We start from the raw sequence: 8,652 nt of genomic DNA, 5'->3' as shown, positions 1-8,652 counted from the left end.
GGCTTCACTGCTCACAGCAACCTCCAACTCCTGGGCTCAAGCAAGTCTCCTGCCTCAGCCTCCCAAGTAGCTGGGATTACAGGCTCCTGCCACAACGCCTGGCTATTTTTTGGTTACAGCCATTATTATTGTTTGGTGGGCCCGGGCTGGATTCGAACCTGCCACCTTAGGTGTGTATGTGGCTGGCACCTTAGTCGCTTGAGCCACAGGTGCCGAGCCAACAAACATTCTATGTATCAGACACAAACAGATCAGTGTTAGAGGGCTTGATGGGAGTACCAGATGTGTAAATTAAAAATAACAGCATTCTGGGGCAGGTGGATTGCCTGAGCTCAGGAGTTTGAAACTAACCTGAGCAAGAGTGAGACCTCTATCTGTAAAAATAGCCAGGCGTTATGGTGGGCGCCTGAAGTCCCAGCTACTGGGCAGGCTGAGACAAGAAGATCTCTTGAGCCCAATAGTTTTAGGTTACTATGAGCTGTGACACCATTGCACTCTACCCAGAGTGACTAAGTGAGACTCTATCTCAAAATAAAAAAATAAAGAAAAACAGCATTGCACCTTGATTTTGGTTGGAAAAGCCAGGGAAAGTTTCCTGGCAGAGTAGATGCTTAAACTGAGTCTTGAAAAACAAAATAAGTGTTCCCCTAGCAGGGAAGGTTAGGAAGAAGAGCCCAGGCAGAGGGGCAGCATGGATGCAAAGACACTGAGATGACAGATCCCTTATCCAAAAACCTGCAGCCAGCTCAGAACAGCTCCCATGCAGTGAACATGTTAGTTGAGAGTGGTCCACAGGATCTAGGGGGAGACAACTCCCAAAACACACAAAGTCTTTACTGGGTAGCTGATGAGGAATCAACAAGGATTTTGTTTATTTGAGATGGCTCTCACTCTGTCACCTGGGCAGTGGCCTCATCTTAGCTCGCTGCAACCTCAAACTGGTCTCAGGTGATCCTCCTGTCTCACTCTCACACATAGCTGGGACTACAAGCATGCAGTACCATGCATGCCCTGCTGATATTTCCAATTTTTGTAGAGCCTGAGGTCCCACTCAGACTGGTCTTAAACTCCTGAGCTTGAGGGACCCTCCCACCTCAGCCTCCCAAAGTGCTAGGATAACAGGCATGAACGACCTCTCCTGGCCCACAGTTATATATTTTTTTGTTTTTGATTTTATTGCTATTCATTTATTGGGACAGTCTCATTATGTTGCCCTCAGTAGAATGCCATGGCATCATAGCTCGCAACAACCTCCAACTCCTGGGCTCAAATGATCCTCTTGCCTCAGCCTCTTCAGTAGCTGGGACTACAGGCACCTGCCACAACACCCAACTATTTGTAGAGATGGGGCTTCACTCTTGCTCAGTCTGGTCTTAAACTCCTGAGCTCAGGCAATCCACCCACCTCAGCCTCCCAGAGTGCTAGGATCACAGGGATGAGCCACCAGGCCGGCTGGGCTTTCTTTTTAATGTTTGCTAAGCCAGGTTTTGTGGCGTGCACCTGTAATCCAGCTACTTGGGAGGCTGAGGCAAGAGAATCGTTTAAGCCCAAGAGTTTGAGGTTGCTGTGAGCTGTGACGTGACGGCACTCTACTGAGAATGACATAAAAAACAAAAATAAATAAATTAAATAAATAAATATCTCAAAAATAAATAAATAAAATAAATAAATATTTGCTAATTGATTTCAAGGTGAGCTGCTGAAATGAGCAAAAGGCATGGCCAGTTATCATGAGAATTTTTTTTTTTTTTTGCAGTTTTCGGCCAGGGCCGGGTTTGAACCCACCTCCTCCAGTATATGGGGCCAGTGCCCTACTCCTTTGAGCCACAGGCACACCCTATCATGAGAATTTTTTTAATTGAATCATAGCTGTGTACATTAATGCAATCATGGGGTACAATGTGCTAGTTTTATATACAATTTGAAATATTTTCATCCAACTGGTTAACATAGCCTTCATGGCATTTTCTTAGTTATTGTGTTAAGACATTTATATTCTACATTTAGTAAATTTCACATGTATCCTTGTAAGATGCACCGTAGGTGTGGTATCACCAATTACCCTCCCTGCACCCAGCCTCCCCTCATCATGAGAATTATTTAAAGTATCCAAAATCACGAGACACAAGTAGGTGTTTTTAAGTATTTGTTGACTCTGAACTTGCATCAACAACGTGAAAACAGAGAAAAGCCTATGTTTTACTGGTATCTACGGAGCTAGGTTTTTGGGGTTTTTTTGAGACAGAGCCTCAAGCTGTCCCCCTGAGTAGAGTGCTGTGGCATCACAGCTCACAGCAACCTCCAACTCCTGGGCTCAAGCAAGTCTCCTGCCTCAGCCTCCCAAGTAGCTGGGATTACAGGCTCCTGCCACAACGCCCGGCTATTTTTTGGTTGCAGCTGTTATTGTTGTTTGGTGGGCCCGGGCTGGATTCAAACCTGCCACCTTAGGTGTATGTGGTTGGTGCCTTAGCCACTTGAGCCATAAGCGCCGAGCCATCTACAGAGCTAGTTTACTTAAATTCCTGAGTTTCAGTCTCTTTCTTTCTATTTTTTTATTTTTTATTTTTTATTTTTAGAGACAGAGTCTCACCTTGTTGCCCTCGGTAGAGTGCCATGTTCATCACAGTAACCTCCACTCCTGGGCTCAAGTGATCCTCTTGCCTCAGTCTCCTGAGTAGCTGGGACTAGAGGCACCTGCCACAACACCTGGCTATTATTTTTTCACCACCGACCTCGGTATATGGGGCCAGCGCCCTACTCCCTGAGTCATAGGCACTGCCCAGTCACTTCCTTTCTAAAACAGATAGGAACTCCTACCTGGGGCAGCACCTGTGACTCGGTGAGTAGGGCACCAGCCCCATATACCAAGGGTGGAGGGGTCAAACCTGGCCCCGGCCAAACTGCAACAAAAATATAGCTGGGCATTGTGGCGGGCACCTGTAGTCCCAGCTACTTGGGAGGCTGAGGCAAGAGAATCACCTAAGCCCAGGAACTGGAGGTTGCTGTGAGCTGTGAAGCCACAGCACTCCACCAAGGGTGATAAAGTGAGAGCCTGTCTCTACAAAAAACAAAACAAAACAAAACAAAACAAACCTCCTGCCTGTTAAGTTTGTAATAAGGATAAAGAAGGCAATAATATAATGAAAACATCTATCCCACCTGGCACACATCAGACCTCAGTGTGACAGCTGGTTCCTCTTCCCTTTCGCAGTCCTATAGGGACTATAAAATTAAAAAAAGCAGTTCTTAGAATATATATAGTGTTTGTGGTGATAGACTGCCACCTGTGTAGGTCTCTCTGCATGTATTAATAACATTCCTCAAAAATGGTCATTTGATAAGCACCTGTCAATTAACTTCATACATCCAGAAATGACATCACCAAATTAACTGCCATTATTTTATAAATAAACAGTTTTGGTTCTTTTAACTGATACTTCAAAATCCCTACTTACTTTTCTCATGTTCCTTCAATAATTTGCTAGGAGGTAGACCTGTTAATAGGAAGGACAAAAAGTTATTATCACCAATACCCTCAAAACAAGTGTCACTCAGAAAACCCAAAACACTCAGTCGGAATTTTCAGAATTCATTTAACCTCATCCAACTACCCCTGTTTTGACTCTCTCTGCCTAAAGGACTCCACAGTTGGTTTAGCCTAAACGCATAAGAAACACTTTAAAAAGAATCATTAAAACCTCGGCGCCGGTAGCACAGTGGTTGTGGTGCCAGCCACGTGCACTGAGGGGGACAAGTTTGAACCCTGGCCCAGGCCAGCTAAACAACTGCAACAAAGAAATAGCCAGGCACTGTTGTGGGCACCTGTAGTCCCAGCTACTCGGGAGGCTGAGGCAGGATAGTTGCTTAAACCCAAGAGTTTGAGGTTGCTGAGTTGTGACACCATGGTACTCTGCCCAAGGCAACATAGTGAGACTCTGTCTCAACAACAACAACAACAAAACCAAACAAAAAAACAAAAAAGAATCATTAAAAGTGTTGTGCCATGGTGGTGTGTGTTGCTGAGCTACAGTTGTTGGTAGTTGGGAAGGGGACCACTGGATCTGTGAAACTAAGAGCAGAGAGCTCAGATGATGAAATCACAGCCATGTTTCAGTTGGGAGCTTTCTGCTCATCCAAGGCAATTTGGTATCCAACACATCTGATGTACTCTACAGTGAGGCTCTCACTGCTTCCTGATCTAACAGATTTCTCAAGGACACAATTCCCCTCTTCCATAAAAGGCAGCAAATAAAAACTCTCACTTGGTGAGTTCATTGTTGGGAATTATCTATGACATTGTAATTGAAAGCGCTTTACAAATTGCAAAGCACTACCTACATACTAGTTATTACGTGTGTAGGTCCGGCCACTTTCGCGGGGGAGGGAAAGTGTGGCCTCTAAAGATCCAACGTCCTCTCAAGGCCTTGGCAGCTACTGAGGGGCTCAGTTAGGTCCACCCAACAAACTGCCCAATTTTCAAAGCCTGGTTCAAGTACCCTTTTCCCTCAGGCTAACACGGTGGGCCAAAGGCTAACGTCCCAGGTTCGTCTCCCACCTCTGCCTCTTAATTATTACACACTCCCAGGAGAGATGCTGGTCCCCTGTGTGCCTCAGAGGCCACCTGGAGAATGAAGACCTCAGTGCTTAATAATGGCAGTTATCCTCTGCCAGCCCAGTTACCTGTCACTCCCCCTCCTGTTTTGTCCCGGACTGTGGTTGCAATCCAGCCCGGGACACTCGAGGGTTCGCTCTGTGCCAGGCGTTGTGCTAACTGCTCTGGCCGAGCGCAGCCCCCTCAGCTAGGTGTGACCACGACACAGAAGGGTCTCGCAACCCCAGGGCGGGAGTCCCAACTCTACCAGCCCTCAGCTCAGCAGCCGGCCAGGAACTCGGTGTCCCCTGCGTCCCCTAGCGCCTCCCTCTTCCACGGCCGTCACTGACCCCCCAGGCAGGACCCAGCTGTCCAGCAGTCCGGGCGAGCCCGCGCCGCGCTCCTCCCGCTCCGGCTGGGCTCGCACGGGCAGGGCGCCGCAGCCTTCCCGCCCCGAGGGCGCCGCACCTGCCGCGTGCCGGGGCGATCCGCGGGGGCGGGGTGGCCGGCGGTTGGCGCTGGGGTCCCACGCGCGCTGGGCTGGCCACGTGACCGTCGGGCCCCGCCCGGGCCTGGAGGGTGCCAACACTTGGCCGCTCGTCCTGTGCCCAGCACCCCCACGCGAGCGCTAGGTAGCTCTGTGCAGAGAAGGCAGCTTCGCGCTATCAGCCCATTTCGCAGAGGCGGCGCACTGAGGCCGCAGGCTGCACCCAAGCGGGCAGTTCCGAGCCAGCCAGTTGTCTGCTCTGCTGGATCCAGTTGGAATGGCAATTCCATGAGGGCAGGGACTGTGCAGTCTTGGCGTTCACTGTTGTAACCACGATGCCCAGCACAGTGGGCACGCGGTAGATTATCCGAATGAATAACTGAAGGAATAACCCTCCAACCTTGACTTGGGTCACCTTGCCCCCACCCAGGAGTCTTATTAAATAATTGGGGAAGGGCGAGACAGAAGCAGGTGATGAGGAAAAGAGACTCTAGCTTGAGCATAATCGATACAAGCAAGTTAGTCGACCCATTCATTTTCTTTGAGACGGAGCCTCAAGCTATCCCCCTGGGTAGAGTGCTATGGCATCACGCTCACAGCAACCTCCAACTCCTGGGCTCAAGCGAGTCTCCTGCCTCGGCCTCCCAAGTAGCTAGGACCACAGGCGCCCGCCACAACGCCTGGCTATTTTTTGGTTGCAGCCATCATTGTTGTTTGGCGGGCCCGGGCTGGGGATTCGAACCCGCCACCTTAGGTGTATGTGGCTGGCGCCTTAGCCGATTGAGCCACAGGCGCCGAGCAGACCCACTCATATTTTAAAAAACATTGCTGGGTGTAGAATAGGCTAGGATAGGAGGGGAACCACCGAGAAGTCTTTGTGGGATTCAGAGTCGGGATGATGGTGATCTGGATTTAAATGATGGCAGTAGGGATAGAAAGAAGTGGAAATGCCTGAGGTAGATTTGGGAAAATGAAAAAGGTCTGTTGATGGATTGAACAGCAAGCAACAGGGGGGAAATGAGGAAGGTTCCTCATGATGGGTAGTGCTGGGTACTGAGTGTGGGAACTACCAGAGAAACAGGTTTGGGTAAGTGTTCTGTGTAGGGTTATAATCCAATGTCAAGTTGTCACCTAGACAAATGGATACATGAGTCTGGAGCTCAGAGGACAGACAGGCTGGAGGTGTGATTTTGGGGCATATAAATACATTTACAGCACTAAGAATGAAAGACATCACTGGCTTGGCGCCTGTGGTTCAAGTGGCTAAGGCACCAGCCACATACACCTAAGGTGGGAGGTTCAAATCCAGCCCGGGCCACCAAAACAACACTGACGGCTGCAACCAAAAAATAGCCAGGTGTTGTGGCAGGGGCCTGTGGTCCCAGTGACTTGGGAGGTGCAGGCAGGAGACTCGCTTGAGCCCAGGAGTTGGAGGTTGCTGTGAGCCGTAATGCCACGGCATTCTACCCAGGGCAACAGCTTGAGGCTCTGTCTCAAAAAAAAAAAAAAAGACATCACTTAAGGTAAAAAATAAAGAGAAAAGAAGAGAGCCCAGGACAGAGACCTGGTTCAGAAAGCCAATACATCAAGGTCAAGTGCAGGAGGACCCACCAGCCTCTAAAGAGAGAGGATTGGCTAGAGAGATAGGAGGGAAACCAAGAAGAATCCAAGAAAGGACAATATCCCAAGAAAGATGGGGCTTGGCACCTGTGGCTCAAGTGGGTAAGGCACCAGCTACATACACCTAAGGTGGCGGGTTTGAATCCAGCCCAGGCCACCAAACAACAACGACCGCTGCAACCAAAAATAGCCAGGTGTTGTGGTGGGCGCCTGTGGTCCCAGCTACTTGGGAGGCTGAGGCAGGAGACTCACTTGAGCCCAGGATTGGAGGTTGCTGTGAGCTGTGATGCCACAGCACTCTACCCAGGGGGACAGCTTGAGGCTCTGTCTCAAAAAAAAAAGAAAGAAAGAAAGAAAGATGGACCTGGGTGGCACCTGTGGCTCAAAGAAGTAGGGCGCCAGCACCATATGCTGAAGGTGGCAGGTTCAAACTCAGACCTGGCCAAAAACTGCAAAAAAAAAAAAAAAAGAAAGAAAGAAAGATGGAACTGTCAGTTAAGTAAAATGGTGCTGAAAGAAGAGAAGCCACATGGTCCAATATCAGAGAAGCTATAGTGAACTTGACCAAAGCAGTTTCAGTAGAATGTGGGGACAGATGGAAAAGGGAGGAGAGGCAGCAGTGGCACTAGGCAGTTTGTGTAGACAAGAAGTTGTGGGGGGACAGCACCTGTGGCTCAGTGAGTAGGGTGCTGGCTCCAAATACTGAGAGTGGTGGGTTCGAACCTGCCCCCAGCCAAACTACAATAAAAAAAAAAAATAGCCAAGCGTTGTTTTAGGCACCTGTAGTCCCAGCTACTTGGGAGGCTGAGGCAAAGAGAATCGCCAAAGCCCAAGAGCTGGAGGTTGCTGTGAGCTGTGACGTTGTGGGTAACAAAGTGAGACTCTATCTCTAAAAAAAAAAAAGTTGTGGGGGTGAAATAAGACCATAGTTGGAGGACAGAGGAGGTCAGTCAAGGGATTTATTCTTATAGCAAGGCGACAGAACATGTTCATTTGGCTACTGGGAATGACCCAGGAGAGAGTGAGAGATCAGTGATCAGAGAGTGGGACAGGGACTCACAGAGGGGAGAACCTGAAAAGGGAGGAATGTATGCTGTCCGTGTGTACCTTCAATGTAGCATAAGACCCAGGCCCAGGAGCTCCAAAGCAGAAGGTATAGCCACACTGTTCCGGGGTGGCCAGTGTTGCTTAGCAACCTGTGTTTAATAAGATGTTTCAACCGAATTCCTAATTAACGGCCATTTCAACTTCGGCTAACAGCTCCTGATTGCTGTCACCAGAGTTCCCACTCTGCTTCTTCCCCCATCCAAAGTCTTTCCCCCGCTATGAAACTGGCAGCTCAAGTTTCTACTTCCTTGTACTGTTGGCAATACTCTACTGAGATGCAAAAGCTAACACATCACAGAGAAGATGGATTTAGGGACTGTCACCCAATCTTAAAGGGACAATGCCAACAATTTCAGGACTCAGATCTCCAGTTCAGGTTTCTCCTCTGAGCTCCAACTGCCGTTTTGTCCTCTTTCCCACTGTCTCACAGGCACCTACAACTAAGCCGAACTCCTCATTTCATTCCCTTTCAGCCACTCAGATTCATTCATTCTCTTGACAGTATTCACCATTACTGAACATGGCACGCCATCCACTCATCTAAGGTTTGTCTCAGAGGCATTCTGGATTCCTTCCTCTTGCAAACCCACCCCATACAATTAGTTCCTGCATCCCATATAACTCACAAATACTTCTTCCACTTTTCTGTATACCCTCTGCCTCTAAGCCACCATCATCGTTCACCTGGATCATTATAAGAAATTTGTAACTGGTCTTCCTGCTTCATCTCTTTTTTTTTTTTTTTTGAGACAGTCTCATTATGTCACCCTTGGTAGAGTCCTATGGTATCACAGCTCACAGCAACCTCAAACTCTTGGGCTTAAGCGATTCTCTTGCCTCAGCCTCC

This window comes from Otolemur garnettii, unplaced genomic scaffold, assembly GCF_000181295.1.
Source record: "Otolemur garnettii isolate 467f Iridium unplaced genomic scaffold, OtoGar3 scaffold00007, whole genome shotgun sequence".
NCBI lineage: Eukaryota > Metazoa > Chordata > Mammalia > Primates > Galagidae > Otolemur > Otolemur garnettii.
Note: the sequence above shows the minus strand (reverse complement) of the source record.